Source organism: Otolemur garnettii, unplaced genomic scaffold, assembly GCF_000181295.1.
Source record: "Otolemur garnettii isolate 467f Iridium unplaced genomic scaffold, OtoGar3 scaffold00005, whole genome shotgun sequence".
NCBI lineage: Eukaryota > Metazoa > Chordata > Mammalia > Primates > Galagidae > Otolemur > Otolemur garnettii.
In genome coordinates this window covers 12,346,949-12,367,984 of record NW_003852400.1, presented here as the reverse complement: position 1 = coordinate 12,367,984, position 21,036 = coordinate 12,346,949, and positions in this window count along the sequence as shown.

Here is a 21,036-nt window from a genome sequence, read left to right as displayed (position 1 = left end):
TTTAGAGCACGTCTATGCTGATCTAAAATATCTCTGCATCCAGCCAAACCCAGCCATGTATTTTCCCTTTGATAAGAGCAGAAGATCTTAGCAAATTGCTAAAGACACATTCATGTTGGAGACAATTTATTCTTCCCCTATCTCATCTTTTCTCTCACCAATCCCGTGCAAGTTTTTAACTTCCCCCACTCATACACCACCTACCAGCTTCCAGTAGCTAAGGAAAGAAATTACTTAGTGATGAGAATTTCAAGCTGGCAAAGAAGGGCAAGTTTCTATGACAATCTGGTGGTGGAATTGTTTTTTGTGAGCAGGGTCTTTCAGTTGCAGATCACATTACACAGGTGGTCTTATGCAGTGAAGGATAATTCACCCCACTACTCCCTGAACCACCCTACCACCCACCCCAGGCATCAGGACTAATACCTTTAAATAGAATGCATATGAGGATGCTTACGCAGAGTTATTGGAAAAACATTCTTGGCTATAGAAAACCTATTTTCAAGAGTAAAATTAACTTAATAATAAAGTGGCCTTGATTTCCCTATCAGAGTTCGACTGAACAAGTGGAGAGGATTGATAGAATGACTTTTCCAGGCACCTATTTCTTTGAAATCAATTTTTGTTTTTTCAACTGTCACATGAGACACTTATTTAAAGCAAAAATATATTTTTAGTTTTGCTATTTTTTCTGGAAATAAGGTAGCAAATGAGTGCTTATTGAGTCCAGGTTAGGACCACAAATCTTGCCTGTTTTGAGATTGAAAATAACCTAATAAACTTTATAATCTGTTTTGAGAAAGACTTTGAAAAGTAATCACATTTTCCCCATATATATATATACACACACACACACACACACACACACGTGCATATATATATACACATACATATCTCAAAGAGAATAAATTGATTTTTTTCTGCCAAAACCTGGTTAAGTTGTAACCTATGCAGTTCATTCTAAAGCACTCATTTATTATTCACAAATTAACCTTGTACAGGATAGCAGCTCTCATTTCCATTGCCTCTCCGTCCTATAATACATAAGGATTAAACAAGCATTAAACAAATAATGAGGGTTGAATGGGTGAGGTATATTGAATGCAAAGAGGGATTTCAATGGTATCTCTATAATTATGGGCAATGATAACTGACTATAAGTCTTCATTTCCTAAATGACACAGCCATTAGGAATAGAATGAGATGTAATTTGTCCTAGATGCTTTTAAGAACCTTATACCAAATCATCTTCCTTTCTTTTAGCTTCCAATATTGGTTATTGTGAAGCAGGTATCAGATGTTTATTATAGAACATAACTATGAATATGCAATCCAGAATGGTTTTAAAAGTTTGGCTCTTTGGCTTTTAATTGGAATACGGTATCACTACCTATTAGCTGCCCAACTACTGTGTGGTTATTTAAAAATCACCTTTGTTTTAAATAATAATAAAACCAGCATATAAAAAAACCTCAGTTACTCTAGTGGACATAATACTACATTGAAAAAGTTATAGATGTTATGTACACTACATGAACACTTGCTTTTGGTACTTACACTTTGTAAGTGTATTGTACACAAATTTTCAAAGTTTTTCAAAATTTCTATACAACATTTGAAAGTCTGGCTTCTCCCATTTTGTTTCTGGTAAAGCTTTATGAGTTATGCTTGTACCTTTAAAGACGTTTTCTTTAAAGATTTTCTTAAAGTCCATGGCAAAATGTGTGATTTCTGACACCTTTTCTGTTCCCAGCAGCCCCATTCTGAATTTATGTTCCCCATCCTCAATCCTGCTCTCTAGAGACAGAAGGTCTTATTTAATGGTTAATTTCTGATTCTTCACCTTTTGAATTCTGAACACTCTTAAATATTTGGCGAGATGTCATTTTTCCTCTAGACTTCTCGATGATTTACTATCTTTCTAAATGCTCTCACCCAGTTAAAATCCACCATATATACAATATGCATATTGAAATTGAATAGGAAGATACATTTTTATATAGCTTTCGATGGTGCTCTCAGGGGAAATTTACCACATAGCCAACTAATAAATAATAATGTTTAAAAACTTGGCATCCACCACTGTTTAAGTGCTTCTCAGAAATTAGCCCATCAATCTTCATGCAACTGCGGACAGCATGTTATCTTTTTCTTTCCACTTCTTCTGCTATTTCACTCCAGCTGCTAACTCCTTCTGCACTGGTACACCCGTGTTCTGCAGAAAGCTTCCTTGTGTGCTTCTCAAAGTGAAATGTACACTGCCTGAGTGTCCCTGGGTTCTTCTCCTTGCAATTCCCTGGGAGTTTACACAGGCGTGTGATTGGTGCCACAGACGTGTTGAGTATATTGCATGGCTTTGACATGTGAAAAACCATTTCTCTAGTTTGTAAACCAAGCCTACTCACTTTTAAAGGAAGCCCTGACACCTCTTCTACGTTCATTAGTTGTTGGTTGTGAAAGGGATTCCCCATTAATAGCAGAACAATAAACCTTCAAGGCCCATTTCATTACTTTCTTGTGAGTCACTCAAAAGGTGTAACCTTGCTCTGGATGTGTCCTCTTTTCCTTATAGAAAAATGTGTGCATATCAAGTCTCTGTTCTTATTCTACAGAGCTATGACCACAAACCTAGATCTCTTGATCATGGTTCTTTTCCCTTTACAGTATTTTTGATGCTTTCCTTGAATTGTATTAAATCTAAAACTGGGGATTATGAGACATAGAATTAGAAGTCACTAATTTATAATTGATCTGACAAACTAATTCAAACTTTGCAATGAACAATAACAAATACCATTTAAATTATTTCCTGTGAGGCATGTAAGAAATTTGTTCTCTTTCAATACTTTCTGATTTATTTCTTCCCCAACTTTTTCCTTCAGATGACATAGAGTTGGATGATGTATATGCAACTGGCATGTAAAGCAAGCCCCTCTTATTTCATAATGGGGGTTGGACTACTACCTTACTATGTGCAGTGTTGGTGACAGTGCGCAATCCTAACCATTCATACATTCAAGGGGAACCAATGACTCACCTGACTCTTACGTGGGTGGGTACAATAAAGGTCTGTGCACTAAAGGAGGCATTAGCATTGTTCAATGAGAAAGTGACAAATGAACAAGCATGATGTCACACCCACCTTCCAGGTGGTGAGGGTGTGATGTGACAACAAGTATTATTTATTCCATTAATGGTACTTGAAAGGATGGTCGAGGTGTCCTAAATCTCTCTCTCTTAACACTCAGACTACTTGAAGAAGAATTAGAATGGGATGGACTTTGTCTTATTTAATGGACTGTATAGAGTTCATTATGTGTATTTTCATGAGAATGTTTTAGCTCTGTGTCAGTGCTCATTCATGTTTTTTAAAACCTAAACAGAGCAAAAGATTACGTGACTTCTTACCCTTTGGTTTATTTGCTAGACAATTTCTTATAAATAATTAAATTCAATGAATTTAAAGACGTGAAGATCACTGAAAATTTCATTTTGTCATGCAAAAATACAATTAATACTGCAATAAATTTTTCTTAATTTTTCCATGATTTAAGAAATGGCAAAATCATATCTTTTGAGTTAAATTGTTGATTAAAAATATGAATAATGGATAAACAGGTATCATGTCTTATATAGATCACTTATGCTCTCCTCTATCTTTGGTATAAATTAGTTATCTTTAAATTAAATTAGTTATAATTAAATTAATGTAGATGAGAAGGTGAATTTTTTTCAAATGAATTATTGAATTAAAGACGGGAAAATGTATAAGGAAATTAATCCATTTTGCTTACCTTTAACATCTGAATATTGTATAGTTTTAGTAAATTATTCTGTTAATCTCTTTTACTTTTTAATGTATTTCTATAGAATCTCTTTCAAATGTTTCTTGGTCATGTGCTTTTATTTCCATATTTTTCTTTGGTTCTGGCAAGATTTCATCCCTGTAATTAGCTTTATGTATATCTATACCTGGGTATTTACTTCAGCAGAAGTATGTAATACAAGTCTCACAGTTTTCTACCAGTGAACCCTGCAACTGGGTTCAGTTAAGATAAGATTTCTATTTTATTTCTGTGCTATGATTTCATCTTATCTTTCTTAAAGTTCATAATATCTGAAATTCTCTAGATGTCATGTTAATTTTATTATCTTTATTCCCCATATTGGTTTCATATGTTGAAGCCTTAGATTTTTATATACATATAAAGTAGTTTCCCTCCGAGTTTATGTTGTATGCTTGTTAAAATCCCCATTCTAACAGCAAAGAAACACACTATAGGTTCAATTGAACTTTAAAACATATGTAACTGAAATTTGGGGGTTTGAGATAGTCAATTATATGCAATCTCATAAAGTGAGTTTATTTTTTTCAAAAACATTAAAAAATCATGATATTAGAAATATTCTATCAGTAAGATTTGAAATACATGGGGAGGGTGGTAGAGGGCGGGGCTATGTGGAGAAGAGCTGGGGTTCAGGCAGCTCCTCTTTTCCTCCTCGCATATAGGAATGTGTATTGAATAAAAGACCTTGTGCCCCCCACCAAAAAAAAAAGATTTGAAATCCACCAATAGATTAACCTTTCCGTTAATCATGAGGATAGCAAACAGATCAACATAATATATTGGGCAGGTGTATTGTACACACATGTCTATATATACATCTGAGCATGTACACACAAGCTTCTATGCCCATATATGTCTATGCAGACCCATACATACGTGCATAAACACCCATGCACACGCCTCTATACAGAGAGAGGTTACAAACCAGTTTTCTTTACGACTCTAATGGTTTTCTTCCTACCCTGTTTCTTCTTCTGAGAACATTAAGAAAAGTTTTCTGTGACTCTGCCAATTTTCTTTTATCATACATCTTGCCTTCCCTGACTTTCGTCCTCATCCTGTTAATGAAGGTGCAATGTTTTCTCAGTTCACACCAGTTTTCTAGGTTGCCTGCCAGAGGACACTGCTGTATAATACTTATACCTGTATCATGTGTCAAGAAATTGTTATAATGAGATGTTATATTGGAAAGCATTTTTAATTGATTTAATCTGTGTCTCTGACATAGACATCATAGGAAGAAATTATTGAAAACAGATAATTATGTCTTACATCTTTGGATTCTGAATCAGAAAGTTTGGAGTAATTTCCATATATTTGTATTCTGAAGATACCTTCCCACGGACACCAGCATAGCCAATTCTGCAAACCATTGCCCCAGCACAGGGGTCACATGTGGTTGGCATTACATGGTTGAAGAGTGACTTAATGGGTAAATGAAGAAGGCTAAAAATATTCATTTAGGACCCATAAAACTTTCTATACGAAAACTAACTATAATGAACTTTAAAATACAACTCTTGCTTATAAAATTATACATTATTCTTTGAAAAAAATCTACCCTATACTCACTGTTAATATTAAGGTTTAGAACAAAAATGAAACTAATTCCTTATAGCAATGGTTCTCAACCTTCCTAATGCCTCCAAAGGCCATGACCCTTTAATCCAGCTCCTCATGTTGTGGTGACCCCATAATTATATAACTATATAATTATTTTCGTTGCTACTTCATAACTGTAATTTTGTTACTTTTATGAATTGTAATGTAAATATCTGATATGCAGGATGTATTTTTATTGTTATAAAGGGGTCACGACCAACAGGTTGAGAACTACTGCCTTATAGGTTGCTTAGTCAGGAACTGTCATTTCTAAGCAATCATCTATGCTGGATTGCCTAAGGCAATATAGGACTTTAAGTGTTACTTTTTTTTTTTCCATTTTATCATATATTCTTGTTATATTGCAGTTCGGGGATTGGTCTGCTTATATATATCCTCCATATTTTTGTTTTGATGGGTATAAGAAAAGTGTGGAAACCTAATTTGCATCTAGATAATTAACCTTGGTGACCATATCTTTCTACTTTATTCATAATTGTAAGATCTAGAGATGGATGTGATATTTATAGTTTAGAGTTTATCGTCAGTGTCAAGGATAACACTTGAAATCTGATTCCCTTTACATATTTTAATTATTGTTTGATCATCTTAGTATTGAAAGCATGGTCAGAAACAATGGCAGCTTAAAGTTCTTTATTTCTGGACATTAAATATTGCTTTCTTGAGAAGTCTCTTAGAGATATAAAAATGACTTTGTGGAAAAGAATGTAAGAATCATGTCATCAGGACAGAGCTTTATAATAATCACGGACAAACATACCTTGTTTTATTGCATTTTATAGATGTTCCTTTTTTACAAATTGGATGCTTGAGGCTAGCCTGAGATGAGCAAATCAATCAGTACGATTTTCCTAATCTATGCTCATTCGCTATTGGTAGTTTCAGCAATTTTTCTAACTTAGTTTTTCTTTACTGTATCTGTTATGGTGATCTGTGATCTTTGATGTACTATTGTAATTGTTTTGGGGGTGCCACATACCATGCTCATGATAAATGTTTGTGTACTGACCGCTCCACCAACCAGCCATTCCCCCATATCTCTCCCTCCCCTCGGGCCTCCCTAGTCTGTGAGACACAACAATATTGAAATTAGGCCAATTAATAACACTGCAACTAAGTGTTAAAGTGAAAGGAAGAATTGCACAGCTTTCGCTTTCGATCACAATCTAAAAATAATTAAGCTCAGTAAGACGGGTGTGTCAATTGGCGAGATAGGCAGAAAGCTAGGCTTCTTGTGGCAAACGGCCAAGTTATGAATGCAAAAGAAAAGTTCTGAAGGAAATTGAAAGTGCTATTCCAGTGAACACAGGAATGATAAGAAAGCTAAACAGTCTTCTTACTGATATGGAGAAAATTTCAGTGGTTTGGATAGAAGATCAAACCAACCACAACATTCCCTAAAGCCAAGTCCTCAAACAGAGAAAGGCACTAATTTTCTTCAATTCTATATGCAGGCTGAGTGAGGTAAGGAAGCTACAGAAGAATTTGAACCTAACAGAGGTTGCTTTATAAAGTTTAAGGGAAGAAGCTATCTCCCTAATATGAAAGTGCCAGGTGAAACAGCACGTCCTGATGTACAAACTGTAGCAAGTTATCCAGAAGATCAGGCTGAAATAATGAACAAAAGTGACTGCACTTAACAGCAACAGATTTTCAACGTAGGCAGAATAGTGTTCTATGGAAGATAATGCTGTCTAGGACTTTCATAGTTAGAGAAGAAAAGTCAATGCCTGAATTCAAAGCTTCAGAGGACTCTTTGTTAGGGGCCAATGCATCTGGCAATTTGAAGTTGCAGGCAAAGGTCATTTATTATTTTGAAAATCCAGGAACCCTCAAAGATTATGCTAAACAAGCTGTGCCTGAGCTCTATACGTGGAAACCCAAAGCCTATGTCCTTGCACAATTGTTTATGGTATGTTTACTGATTATTTCAAGCCCACTGTTGGGGACCAACTGCTCAAGAAAAAGAGTTTCTTTTCAAAATGTTATAGCTCATTGACAATGTACTTGATCACCCAAGAGCTTGGTTGGAAATGTTGAATAAGATTAATATTTTCATGGCTTGCTAATAGAACATCCATTCTGCAACGCATGGATCAAGGAAGAATTTTGACTTTCAAGTCTTATTATTTAAGGAATATGTTTTATATTTCTATAGGTGCCTTTCAGTGATGTTACCAAGAAAATTAGTGATTGGTGACTTTTTTTTTTTAATAGACAGAGTCTCACTTTCTCACCCTTGGTAGAGTCAAGTGGCGTCACAGCTCACAGCAACCTCCAACTCCTGGGTTTAGTCAATTCTCTTGTCTCAGCCTCCGGAGTAGCTGGGACTTCAGGTGCCTGCCACAATGCCAAGCTATTTTTTGTGTGCCAGCGCCAGGTTTGAACCTGCCACCCTCGGTACGTGGGGCTGGTGCCCTGCCCACTGAGCATAGGCACTGCCCAATGTGATTGGTGATTTTTTAAGCTATCTGAATCCAGAAGATACAGTCATATAAACCCATATGGATTTTACCAGGCCTAAGAAATTTCATTCTCTTTGTTTAGCTTTTTTCTTTTTCCAAGTAATAGATACAACTTAGTTGTTGGGACAAAACTCTTTTTCATGATAAAGCATCTTAAAACTTAAACGTTTTTTTGGAAAGTATTTTATAACAACTAAATATTGGCAATTTGCCAATCAAAGAATCTCATCAGAGATGTTTACAATGGTAAGAATTTTGAATGTGAAGAATTTGGAAATGAAACACTGTTTATCTGGAAGTCTATTACACAAACACAACATTTAAGATTTTTTTCTCAAGGAAAAATTTTTGTTAAGTTATACATAAAATAGTACCTGAACGCTTTGAATAAGGATAAAAGTCATTTGGCCAGGTTGGTGACTAACACCTGTAATCTTAGCATTCTGGAAGGCCTAGGCAGGAGGACCCTTAAACTCCAGAGTTAGAGACCAGCCTGAGCAAAAGGGAGACTGCATCTTTGCCAAAAATAGAAAAATTAGCTGGGCATTGTGGTAGGCACCTGTAGTCCCAGCTTCTTGGGAGGCTGAGGTGGAAGGATCAATTGAACACAGGAGTTTGAGGTTGTTGTGAGGTGGGCTGACATCACAGCACTCTAGCCTACACTAGGTGAGACTCTGTCTTAAAAATTAAAATTAAAAAAAAACTTTGTGGGCGATGCCTATGGCTCAAAGGAGTAGGGCGCTGACCCCATATCCCCGAGGTCGTGGGTTCAAGCCTAGCCCAGGCCAAAAACTGCAAATAAATAAATAAATAACTTTGTGTGAAATAAATGTTTTTTTATTACTCTAACAAATAAAAAGAACTTTGTATATTTTACAACTTCATAAATATATTTACACCTGTCTGACTTCATGGTAATGATGAACTTCTTATCTCAATTTATTACTACAGAGATAAAAGCAGAAATCTGACATATTGATGTTCAAAAATGTATCAATATTACTATAGCATTGAACATAAAACAGCAGAAATTTTAATAAAAATTCTAAGAACTTTAGGATTAGGGTAAAATTTGCCTATAAACATCATTTTACGGTTTCTTCAATATCGTCATTTTCCATCATTAACACGTTTCTAAGATGAACCTTAAGTTTCTTTTTGAGATCTTTCACTACATAAAAATTTCTGTTTTCTTCATTTGTCTTTCCTCATTATTCAAATATTTCTTTATTGGAATCAGTATGGGTTTTTCTATAAAATCCTTGACAAATTTCAAGAGACCTTTATAAAATTAATTTTTGAAATATTTTGAAATTATTTAATATTTGAATGAGTTGCCCAGCACATAGGAACAGCAAATATTCTGAAGTTATTTCTATGAAATAATAGTTACTTTTAGTGGGTATGCAAATTAGAAACGCTTCAAAATTGTAGAATTACCTATGAATTTATTCATTGTTCTGTTCTCATTGAAGAAGAATGGATGCTTAAACAGGGTACAGGACAGTGCTAGGTTCTCAAAGGAAGATATTCTTATAAACACTTTAACCTGAGGTTGGTCAATTTCTTCCCTTTTTCTTCACTGTTTTCCATTTTCCCCTCCCTTTCCCCTACTTCATCTCTCTCCCTCATCTTTGTAAAAATTTAGTTCCTTGAAACATTGTAGCACATGGTAGATTTAACAAGCCATAATGTAATATTTAGCATGCAAACTTGATTTTTTTATCCAGGGTCCAGTGTATGTATTAGCATAAAAAGGAACTTATAATAACCCTTTTCCCTTTTAATCATAGGAGACAAAGCACATGTCGGGTCATCATCAACATCTAGTTGAGGGTTTCTTTTTATTGCTGATTTCTTCTAATCCAGAAATATTTTGATATTTTCAATTTATTAGAGAGGAGGAAATTATAGTACAAATGAATTAATTGATTTCTGCTGGAAATACTTATGAATGAAATTTAAATTTCATCTGAGTCTATCAAAGCGAGGCCTTCCCTTCTGCATTAACTGTTGGTTTCAGAAGGCTATGGAGTACACACACTGAAAACACATTACAGCTGTGCCAATCTTTTTGCAATTATTTTGAATAGTTGGCTATTTGCCCCATTTGACAGTTTGTGAACATGGTGAATAATTTAACATTCATGCTGCTGCTGTTTTGGCACAATTAGCATGAATTGCATATCTGCTGCTATTCAAATTGATTGCAATATGAGCAGAAAGTGAATCGATGTCTTAATGTTCAGTTCTTTGTACTCTGTTTTTTCCAAAATGGCTCACAAGGCAATGCTAAGTAAAACATAATGAAGATCACTTTGTGGGATGACCCAAAAGCCTCCGAGGACATCCCTTTTTATTAAATTCCTGATACCAATTTAGACCTAGTATCTAATTTTAGAATTTTCTTGGAGAGCCTGTCAACTGGACGTCCATGTATTCCAAGCATGTGCAAAATATTTATGGACCTCTGTGCAAAGCCAAAGACTCCCATGTCATTACGTATATCATTGTCCATTTGTCATTCTGCCTAACATGACTCAGAGGCATGACTGTTACACAATTTCTTTCTTATTCTCAGTGGCATAACTTGAGGTTAGTCTTCTATTGTGCTGTTTTAATTTGTCAGATAAATATCAGTACAATTCAAGGTGAAAAAGGAAGCAGATTATTTTTAACACATTTGCCATAGAGTCTTAATACTCTGATGCAAATATCTACTTTTCCAACTGCTCTTACAGCTATAAGAAAATCTGTCACATTATTTCTCAATACCCAAAAAGTGGAGACAAAAAGGATAATCTGTAAAAATGTGTTCAATAAATAAATATTAATATATTATTAATGTATGTGTATATGTGCATTTTCAAAAACTGATTCTACAACCTTGTCTCTGCCTCTTAGATTGCACATTTTCTATGTGACATGGAAAAATATTTGTGTCAGAGTGAATGAAAAATAAGTCCACTAGTTTTCCATAGTTATACTTCTGGGTGTGTTATACATTCATTCAATAATTATTTAGTGATAATTAAATAGTTACTAATAAAATAATTAAATAATTATTTAACTTATGTAATAACTAAGTAGTCATTTAGTGACTATGGGACAGGTACAATCCCCAGGTCTGGGAATATGGAAGGAAACAGATTCAGCATAAGGAGAACTTTCTAATGAGGTAGACAAACCGAATTCACACAAGTAAGATATCTGAGATGGGGATAAGGGCTGTAGAAAAGATAGAGGATAGACATAAGAATTACAGCTTTAAACTGAGTGATCAGGGAGAAGCAACCTCATTCAGAATGTGACCTCTGAGTAGACACATGGAGGTAGAGCTATGAGCAATGCTGCTGTCTGGGGAGGAGCACGCAGGCAGAGGGCAGAGCGAGCAGGGAGAGGGAGCAGCAGCTTTGGGCCTTTGATTATTTGTGTCCAAGAATGCAGAGCTTAGGATTTCTATCCTATAAACTCTTCTAAGGTGATAAAAGAGAAAGATGTGTTTAATTCATCTATTCCCTTGTTGAAAAAATAGTGTTCTCTCATCATTCTTTTGTTATAATAAAAATCTGTCTTTTTAGTAAATACATTTTAAAGTGCTGGTAGCATATTCCAGTTTCACATGTTGAAATTGAATTGAGCTTTTAAAAACATAATCCTTTGTGTAGCTAATATGGTTATCATCCTATATATAACAATATAAGATCAATTACGTTGCAACTGTATCAAGGGAATATTTACAAAATGCAGTATGACCTTTATTGTCAGACAGAAAATCATTTAATTTGCCCAGGCTTCATCTTTGGTCATGAGTAAAATGGGACAAAAAAGAAACACCTTGAATTGCAGAATACAATTGTGAAGATTAAAGTTACTGTATAAAAGAGTATCGAGTCCAATGACAGAGTTATTGTAGGCATTGGAAGCCAGTGCATGTTATTATTATGAAATAAGACTGTTTATTGTTAAGGTATAAGAAACTAAAATGTCACAAAAGCTATAATGCTTTCATGACAGTCACATTTTCTCTTCAGAAGTGCACCACTTGGGGTAAGTTAGTAATATATTCGTCTGTGGTAATGAGGAGTACGGTTCAATGCCTCCAAATACCATGATAGTGCTGAGACAACTTCCCTTTTTAGAAATGAAAGTCCGGAGCAGATTTAGGCTTTTTTTTTTTTTTTTTCAGTTTTTGGCTGGGGCTGGGTTTGAACCTACCCCCTCCAGCATATGGGGCTGGTGCTCTACCCCTTTGAGCCACAGGGCCCACCCCAGATTTAAGCTTTTCACTGATAAAAGTTGGCTTTGGGCCTTTTCTCGTGGTGCCTCCATGGCAGTTCCACCTACTGTGATTTTTACATTTTTATATTTACTGTACTAAATACATTTAGGTAAATTCACTTCAAGTCTTTTCCTTCTGGGGCATATTTGATCTTTTGGAGGAGATTTTACATCACTACTCCAGAGCATTGTATTAATTCTATGTTGACTTCACAGGAGTCAGTTTTACTTTCTAACATTTTAAATTCTTGCTAGGACTCTTATTCTTCTCGCCTCATGCCATAAATAGAAATGTCACTACCAATTTTATAAACATCCTGAATATCCAGAAAGTAAAATATCTGAAATCTAATGCAGTGCCTCATTATCTACATTATTTCACACTTGCACCCAAATATCTGCCTCATTCACTCATATTTCAGTTTTCCAGAAACACCTTTACTGAGTGCCTAGTGTATGCTCACTGCGTAGGTTACAAAGGCCAAAAAATGGGGGGAGAATAATTTCTTCTTTTGAACACAGGAAGGAAGCTGGTTTTCAAACAAATTATTATATTTTGAAATTCTATTATATTCTCTAATAACAGAGTGTCATGAATCCAGAAAGGGGCAAAGATAATTGTCCAAAGTTTGGGATAGATTCAAAGAAAAAGTGACAGTTGAGATGCATCATAATAGATAGGAAGAAATGTATTTTATATCTTGAGGTTTCTTATAAAAAGAAGGGTTACTAGTTCTAATATCAAATCCTCTTCTGTAATTCTGATGCTTATACTAAAACTGTAAATTTTCCATAACTTTGGATATAACGTATATTTCTTTATTTGCCATTCTTCAGACTGCTCTTAAGAAATTCTGTTCTTCTTAGCAAAATATCTCAAGAATGGAAGAAAAAGCATCCAATGTACACAGCCCTATTTTGAAACTAATTTATAGCTTTCATAGGAAAGCTATAACCTAATTATAGACTTAGAATATGGGCAGGGAGAGGAAGAGGGGAAGGGAGCGGGGTGGATGGGTGGAGGGAGGGAGATTGGTGGGGTCATCTCTATGGTTTATCTTACAAGCCTACAAGTGAATCTTTCTAAAAGCAGAGTATGAATGTCTTAACTCAATAACTAAAAAATGACATGAAGGCTACATTAACCAGTTTGATGAGAGTATTTCAAATTGTATATGAAAACGCCATACTGTACTCCGTGATTGCATTAATGTACACAGCTATAATTTAATAAAGAAAAAACAAAAAAAAATTGTTTGGGGAAAATGAATCATAAAAGCAATACACACAAAAATATGCTATTAAAAGAAAATATTGTAAAATCAGTTTGAATTACGTTACAATTTCAGTGGTTCTAAATGCCCTTAATTTCTTGTAAAAAATTACCATTATATTTGTATCAATTGGTACTAGGCTCAGAATTATATAAGCAAAAATTAGAATAAGCATAGTAGTAGATAATGCTTTTCAAACCAAAATTAAATTCTATTAACATTTCTTTCACATGGAAATCAGCGTATGAAAAAAGAACAAAATAATTGATACAAAAACTTAACTGTAGTAAAATTGATCTTTAATTACATTAATATCACAAAAATTATCACTTTTTCCTTAAGCAGTATGGGCTTAGCTTTGTGTGGAAAGAAAAGGAAGTTTCAAAATATGAAAGATCAGGTGAAATCAAATGCTGACCAAATAATTGATTATTGTTATTTTTATTGTTGTTCATGACACTCCCTACTTCTAATAAAATTTGATGATGAATTAGGTTAACATACATACTCATAACCATACACAGTTAAAATATTATAGAACCAAAAAAAAAAAATAATTGAAAAAGGAAAATATATACTCCAGTTACCAAAAAGGAAACTAAAAGAGGTGGTTTCCACAAATGAGCATAAAATTTTATCTTTAATTTCCCATTCACCATGCTTAAGAAGGATATAGACTTTTGTTTATTGATTAAAAAATAAGTGTCAATTTAGTGGAAACCTTTTCTGGCAGTACATTCTAGGAGGAATTTATCATGCGTATAATTATTGAGATGTTGACTAATATAATGAGTGGTGGTTTTGCAGGCATTGTAAGAGTATTCTTAATAAGACCATTTGTTATTAATACATGAGTTTACTAGAAAAGCAAAGGGTATAATATTATACTGCGATCATTGAATTAGTTTCTGTGAACAGCCTGCAAAAACACTTTGGGGGAAAAATGGAGACATTATCAAATTATTGGGAAGAAAAAAGAAATGATTTCCCCAGCGTGGTGATAATAAAAGCAAATAATTGTGTACTCTCAGTAGTTTCCATTTTTAGAGTAAATGTCTCAATTTTCATTATGAAAATGGATAGAACAGAATTTTTTATGTGTGAGAAAGGGAGAAAGCTGATTAGTCAAAAATAGCAAATTATTAATTATTTCACTTGTAGTTTGGTCTCCCTAACACCCTGCAGTTGGCTTCTACTTCCACGACCAACTCTACCTTTAGTGCCTACACCTAACTTTCCTCCTGTTGCTCCAATAGTAAATGCAGCTCCCAGTCTCCACGTGCCTCTCCCACACGTGTCTGACCACCTGGAAGGTTGCTCCCTGGATGCCCGTGACATCACCACCTGCAGCTCTTCCCCGTATCCTCCTCTTATTCTACTCTGCGGGCTTCTCCTCCTTCACCTGTTCTTTACCACAATCCAGAATTCTATCCTCAGCCTACTTTTTTCTCTGTATATTGGTATATTAATCTTGAGTCCCATAGAAATTTATATATTTCAATGTTTGTCTCTGGCAGAAGAGCTTTAATTACCAAACTGCTAATATACTTAAAATATATATATACTTGGTAATCTTCTCAAAAACAGCAAGTTCAAAATTCAACTCCCTCTTCTCTCTCCCGTATATCTGGTGGTCGTCTTCTCTTGCTAGTATCAGTAATAGGTGTATTCATTTGTATCAAAATCATGGAAATGATAAGAAATGTCAGAAATCCTACGTCTCTATCCTCCTCTTTATCTAGTGTTTTACTGGGACTAGCAAATGTTCCATCCTTTATACTTATCTAATCTGTCTTCTTTCCTGTTCCATTGTGATGTCTCCAGGCCTAGTCACCTCCAGTCTGGACCATGGAGCAGAAGCCTACCTGCTCTTCCTACTTCCATGCTTGTTCCTAGAAAATACATCACTCACCTTGCAACCAGACTCATGTATCTAAAAAGAAAATCTCTATAGCATTGTCTTCTTCGAAATTCTTTTTTTGTCACCTATATTCGAATTACAACCAGGACTATATAGACACTTTTGGATTTGGTCCTGCCCGATTTCTCCTTTCTTTTCCCTTTGCAATTTATACCCTGGTGATGACGAAATTGCTCCCATTTCCTGCAGTCACACACGCTCTCATACTTTGTGGCTTTGTAACTTTGGCTGAAGCCCTGGCACGGCCTCCTCATCTTTCTTCACCTGCTCCTTTTCATCATTTAAGACACAGCTCAGAGGCCATCTCCCACAGGAAGCCTCCTGTGAAACCCCAGTTGGGCTGAATGCCTATCATCTGTGTTATCTGAGCAATTAACAAGCTATATTTGTAGTTTCTTTTTATGTCACTCCTTCCCTCATAAGATTGGGACCTCCTCAAGGGCAAGAATCACATTTTACTTTTTTTTTTCTTCCCTATAGGAACTAGTACCATGTCTAGAAATGATTCCAGTGTCTGAAAATGATAGTCCTTTAAGTTGAATTAAAATTATTATCAATGGTATTGTTTTCCTTTCTACCAAATGCATTTCTCAGTTTAATCAAATGAAAAGAATATAAATTGAACATGAATATTATTGTCTCTATTAATCCTCTTCTCCAAACAAGAATGTTAAAAACCCTCCAGAATCATTAGCTTGAGCCAAATGCATAGCAACTACCTTTAATGTTGGAACCAAATAATAGACTTTTATCCTGTGTTTCCACTTTAGTCTGTGTAGGAGAAATATTATATTTTATTTAATAAGTTAATATGACTTTATTAAGGCCATAATAGGTATTGTTGAATATTTTGAAAATGGAGTTTTATATAATAGGCTTCACACTACAGTCCTCAACTGAAATTATACTTTTACATGGAGCAATGAAACATCAAACTCTTACTTCTAACCAAAATAATTAAATATTGCTAAGAATTTACGTGATACATTTCACCCTTTGGTTTGCAAATATGCTTCAGAATATGGTATTTTCCGCATTAGAAGAAACTGAAATTCATTTATAGAGAAGGAAATTGAGGACTCAAGGTTCATTTTCTACTAACATAATTGGTTTATGCCCAAAATGAAAATAGAAGGTTAGATATCTCTCATCACATTCTACTGCCTCTTCACACACAGACAGCCTACTACATACAGTCGTTACATAGTAGAATTATTTTGCTGTTGTCACTTCTACTTGAACCACTGAGAAATGTAGAAGGCTCATCTCTAAAATTAACAGACTCACTAAGATGATGTTACTGAATGTTCTGTGCTCTGCAATTTCATCCCAGATTCTATGCAGGCGTATATGACAAAATGAATGTCTGAAAAGTGGTATTTCATCTCCAATATGCATTGAATAAAAAACTTAGAGGATACAAAACATTTTGAGATACAAATATTAGTCACAAATTAACTAGTTTTTTCAGTATTTAAAATTGAATCAAGATATAAATAGGCCATTAGCCCATGACTTGTAAAATAGTATACCATTTAGATGGATGTGAATATTATTTTTAGAACATTAAATATACACAGTATCCATTTCTTATAGTGAAACCCTGGTGATAGTGTTTATCTTTAGAACCATTTATAATGCTGCAATCAGAAACCTGTAGTTTTTTGTTCTGAAAATAGCCTTTATCATGTTTTCCAAGACTGAAATCTGAGAGTGATTCAGAATAAGTAAATGGGTCAAAAGCCAACTCTTCCTCTTATGCTTAAGATATGAGAAATCAGATGTGAGTGTGTATCATTCAGGAGAGGAGAGATATTTTATAACACATTCTTGGAAACTACCTCAATTTAACCAAGTACTTAAAAATAAATGAGTAATTATCTTTCGTTAACTTTTTAAAATTTAGTTAAATGCCATCTAGAAGGTTGTTGCCATATACTGTTAAAAACAGAGTCATACGTTGCCTCCTCAACTGCCAATTTTTATTTTTTTGTATTTTCCTTCTCTTTTCCTTCCTTTCTTCCTTTTTTTTTTTTTTTTTTTTTTGAAACAGAATCCCACTTTGTCTCCTTGGGTAGAATGCCCCAGCATCATAGCTCACAGAAACCTCAAACATTCACTTCAGCCTCATGAGTAGCTGGGACTATAGGCACCTACTACAATGCCTGGCTAGTTTTTCCATTGTTAGTAGAGACGGGGTCTAACTTTTGCTCAGGCTGTTCTCCACTGGTACTGAACTCCTGAGTGCAAACAATCCACCTGCCTCGGACTCCCAGAATGCTAGCATTATGGACATGAGCACTGTACCAGCTTCAGCTGTAATTTTTGATGGTGGGGAGTATGTTCATTATCTTTGAATTTGCACAATTTTAGCACAGTACCTGGCAGGAAATTTTAGTAACTATTATTTTGAAATACCTTTAATATGCATTATACACATGTGTATGTAAGTCTATGCGTATACATAAATATGCATCCATATGTATGTGTAATGTATATATGTACCTGTGTCTATATATACATATACAGAGAAATGCTGAAATCCTTCATAGTCTTGGGAGAAAAAACATTTGTGTAATTGCAGTTTCCTCACTGTCTCATCTGTTTTAAGGCCTCATTACATACACAGCCTTATCCTTTCAGGTGCAATATTACTTTATTGTAGTGCAATTGAGGAAAACCCGTCTCCCATACCAACAGCCCCATCAATCTCCTGGGTGAAGGGAGGCAAATTTTTCCCACACCTACTTACACAGGAAAAGGCCTTGCCTCTTAAATTTTATAAGACCTGATTTTTAGCTTCTAGGTCAGAGGACTGAGCAAAATGAAAGCCATTCATGTCAAACTTACACCAAATGAAATTCTATTATTTAAGGATATTTCATCACTCGACTACAAATTACTTTTCTACACATCCCAAAATAGAACACAGTCATTTCTTCTCAATATTTAAAATTGAATCAAGACATAAATAGGCCACTGGGCCAGGACGTCAGTTAAATATAGTTTTTAAAAACATATCCTTTTTAAAACTCTGTTAAGATAAGCAAATGGTCGTTGACCAGTGTTTTAAAGACTAGGGTTTGTTTTTCAAGTGGGTATTAGTGGGCTCAGGATTTGAATTTCGAATCAGATTTTCAAGGAATGGTCAAAGTCCTGCAGAAACCTTCAGAATTTGTTTCAAGTTCTGTGTTTGCTCTTCATCTAAATTTAACAGTTTTGACAGTGAGCTTTGTCCCTCACTGCCCACCCCATCCTGTATCTCCAGGGAACCCTGACAATAGTCAGGAAGTCATTCCCTTACATTTATTAAGGGCCATTGTGTGAGAGAAGTTGTACTAGGACCCTCACAGGAAACAATCCATATGAGCTTTACCATCAAAGAGGTTCCCTGGTAGGAGTGGTACTATAAAACAAATATACTCATAAAATATGCACTTTTCTGACAGAATGAATACATATAAACATGCCCCAAACTTGATTTATATGGATGGAGGCTGAACTCACAGTGCATTATGGGTGTTGGAGTACCTGCTGTTAGAATAAATAATTTTGCAAGACTTTGTAAAGAATTACATATAAAAAAAAATCAAATTAGAGGTAGAATGAACTAAGAAAGGGAATATTTAGTATACTATTCAAATGTTTATAATATTATGTATAGGAAAATACCTTACCCTTTATTTTATTGTATTCTGCCACATGTTTTTGTAGCCAAAAGAGAAAGAACTGTAGAAAGTGTTACTAATTCGTTTAATGAAAACACAGAAAATAGAAAAGTAACAGTAATCAGAGAAAAGCCTTTAGAGTAAATAAAATGTCATCTTAGTTTCTACAATAAACAGGGCTTTAAAAAAAAAAATAACCCTAGAGAAAAAACTGGCTTTTTCCCTTCTCTTTTAATACTTTTAAAGTATATATTTGTTATGGAGGTATTAACATTTAAATAAATCAGAGCAGGAAGAATGCCATGATGTCAATCATGTAATTTTTATGAAATTATTCTGAAATTGTATGAGGCAGAGGAAACCCGATCTAGCTGCTGGGGTGGCAAACAGCCCGTCACTGTTAGATAGCTGAAGTGCCACATCCTGCATCTTGTTAAATGTAATTCAATCATCTCTATTTCAGCAGAAGGGTCTTTATTTTCATCCTGGCACTCCAGCCTTAAAGTAGACTAAAGCTTAAGTTTGTTTAAAGCTACAGCATGATTATTCCAATAAAATAATTAGTGACATTTGAACCACTTTCTCATAGATTCAATTTTGTGAGAGACTACGTGGCTTTCCACATTTATTTAATTCACATTTGAAAATGCCATTGAATATATTTGAAACAGTATTTCTGAGGGAGGGAAGCAGGAATAAACTTGAAAAATCTTGGATAAGGTTATAAAACATGATTCCTTCCTTAGAATCCACTCACATATCACACTATTTATGGCCAATAATTCTAGACATTTTGACATGGACTGATACACATACAAATTTTAATTCTATTCCAATTGTGGCAATTGTATTTTCATGCTTAACTTTATAGTGTTTTTGAACTTTTGGCAATTATTATAAAACAATGAACATGAACATGAATTACTTATATATATTAAAGTATCTGTAAGAATTCACCTTATAAATTTGAATGATATTTTGGAAATCTATTTGTAGATGTGAGAAACTGTTCAAAGGCAGTTGTATAATGTTAACCGTGGTCCTGTTTTGCCCATGTATTTTAACAAAGACACTAAAGGCAAAAGGAGAATGTTCCTGTTGAAACTATTATAATAAAACGTACACCAGGGTGGAAAATTAACCTATTTACCAGCCAATCAGGATTCCCTAGTGTTCTGAAAACAGCATGAAACAAAACTTGTTGAACAGTTAAAATACTAAAGAGTGCTATTGACCTATGAGATGTAATGACTTAAAGTATAAATAGTAGCAGGAGATATTCCCACAATAATTGTACAGGTGTTTCACCTGTTGACCTTAACGTCTCTGCTTCCTAAAGTTAAGTAGGACACTTATCTGGGAAAATAATTTGCTCTGAAACATAATTACTCACTCACTCATGCAGTTTGTGACTTAGGTTATTAAAACCCACTCACATGTTGAGGATTTAGGACTAGTAATGAGTCTTCTAATAATTTAAGGCTTCATTTACCATAAAAGATTCCCTTCTTTCTGTGTGAGCCATGAAAGGTAGAGGATCGCAAATCCACATCTGGCCAAGTGAGTCACCAGCAATTTGTTAAGTGGTGAAATGCTGCTCACCTTCGATTTGCAGCTGCCTCCAGTTGTGGGGTTGCTTAGAGAAGGAGGCTCATGCTTGTTAGTCTACATCATAGCTTCTCTGCTTACTACAACCCTCTCTACTCTTCACACTCGATTTAGATAATCTTCCTCTTCATGGTCACATCGATTGCACTTAATGTGGAAATTTGATACATTTAAAATCTTACACATAAAGCATAACGAACAACTATCAACTATACAATTAATAGCAGCTAATTCTTTCTTTTTCATTTAATATTTGCAATGCCTAATGGTGGTGATTCTCAAAAAGTTGCCTCCTCCTTCTCCAAAATAGAGTTTCAGAATCACTGCTTCTTCTCCCCAATATCTACA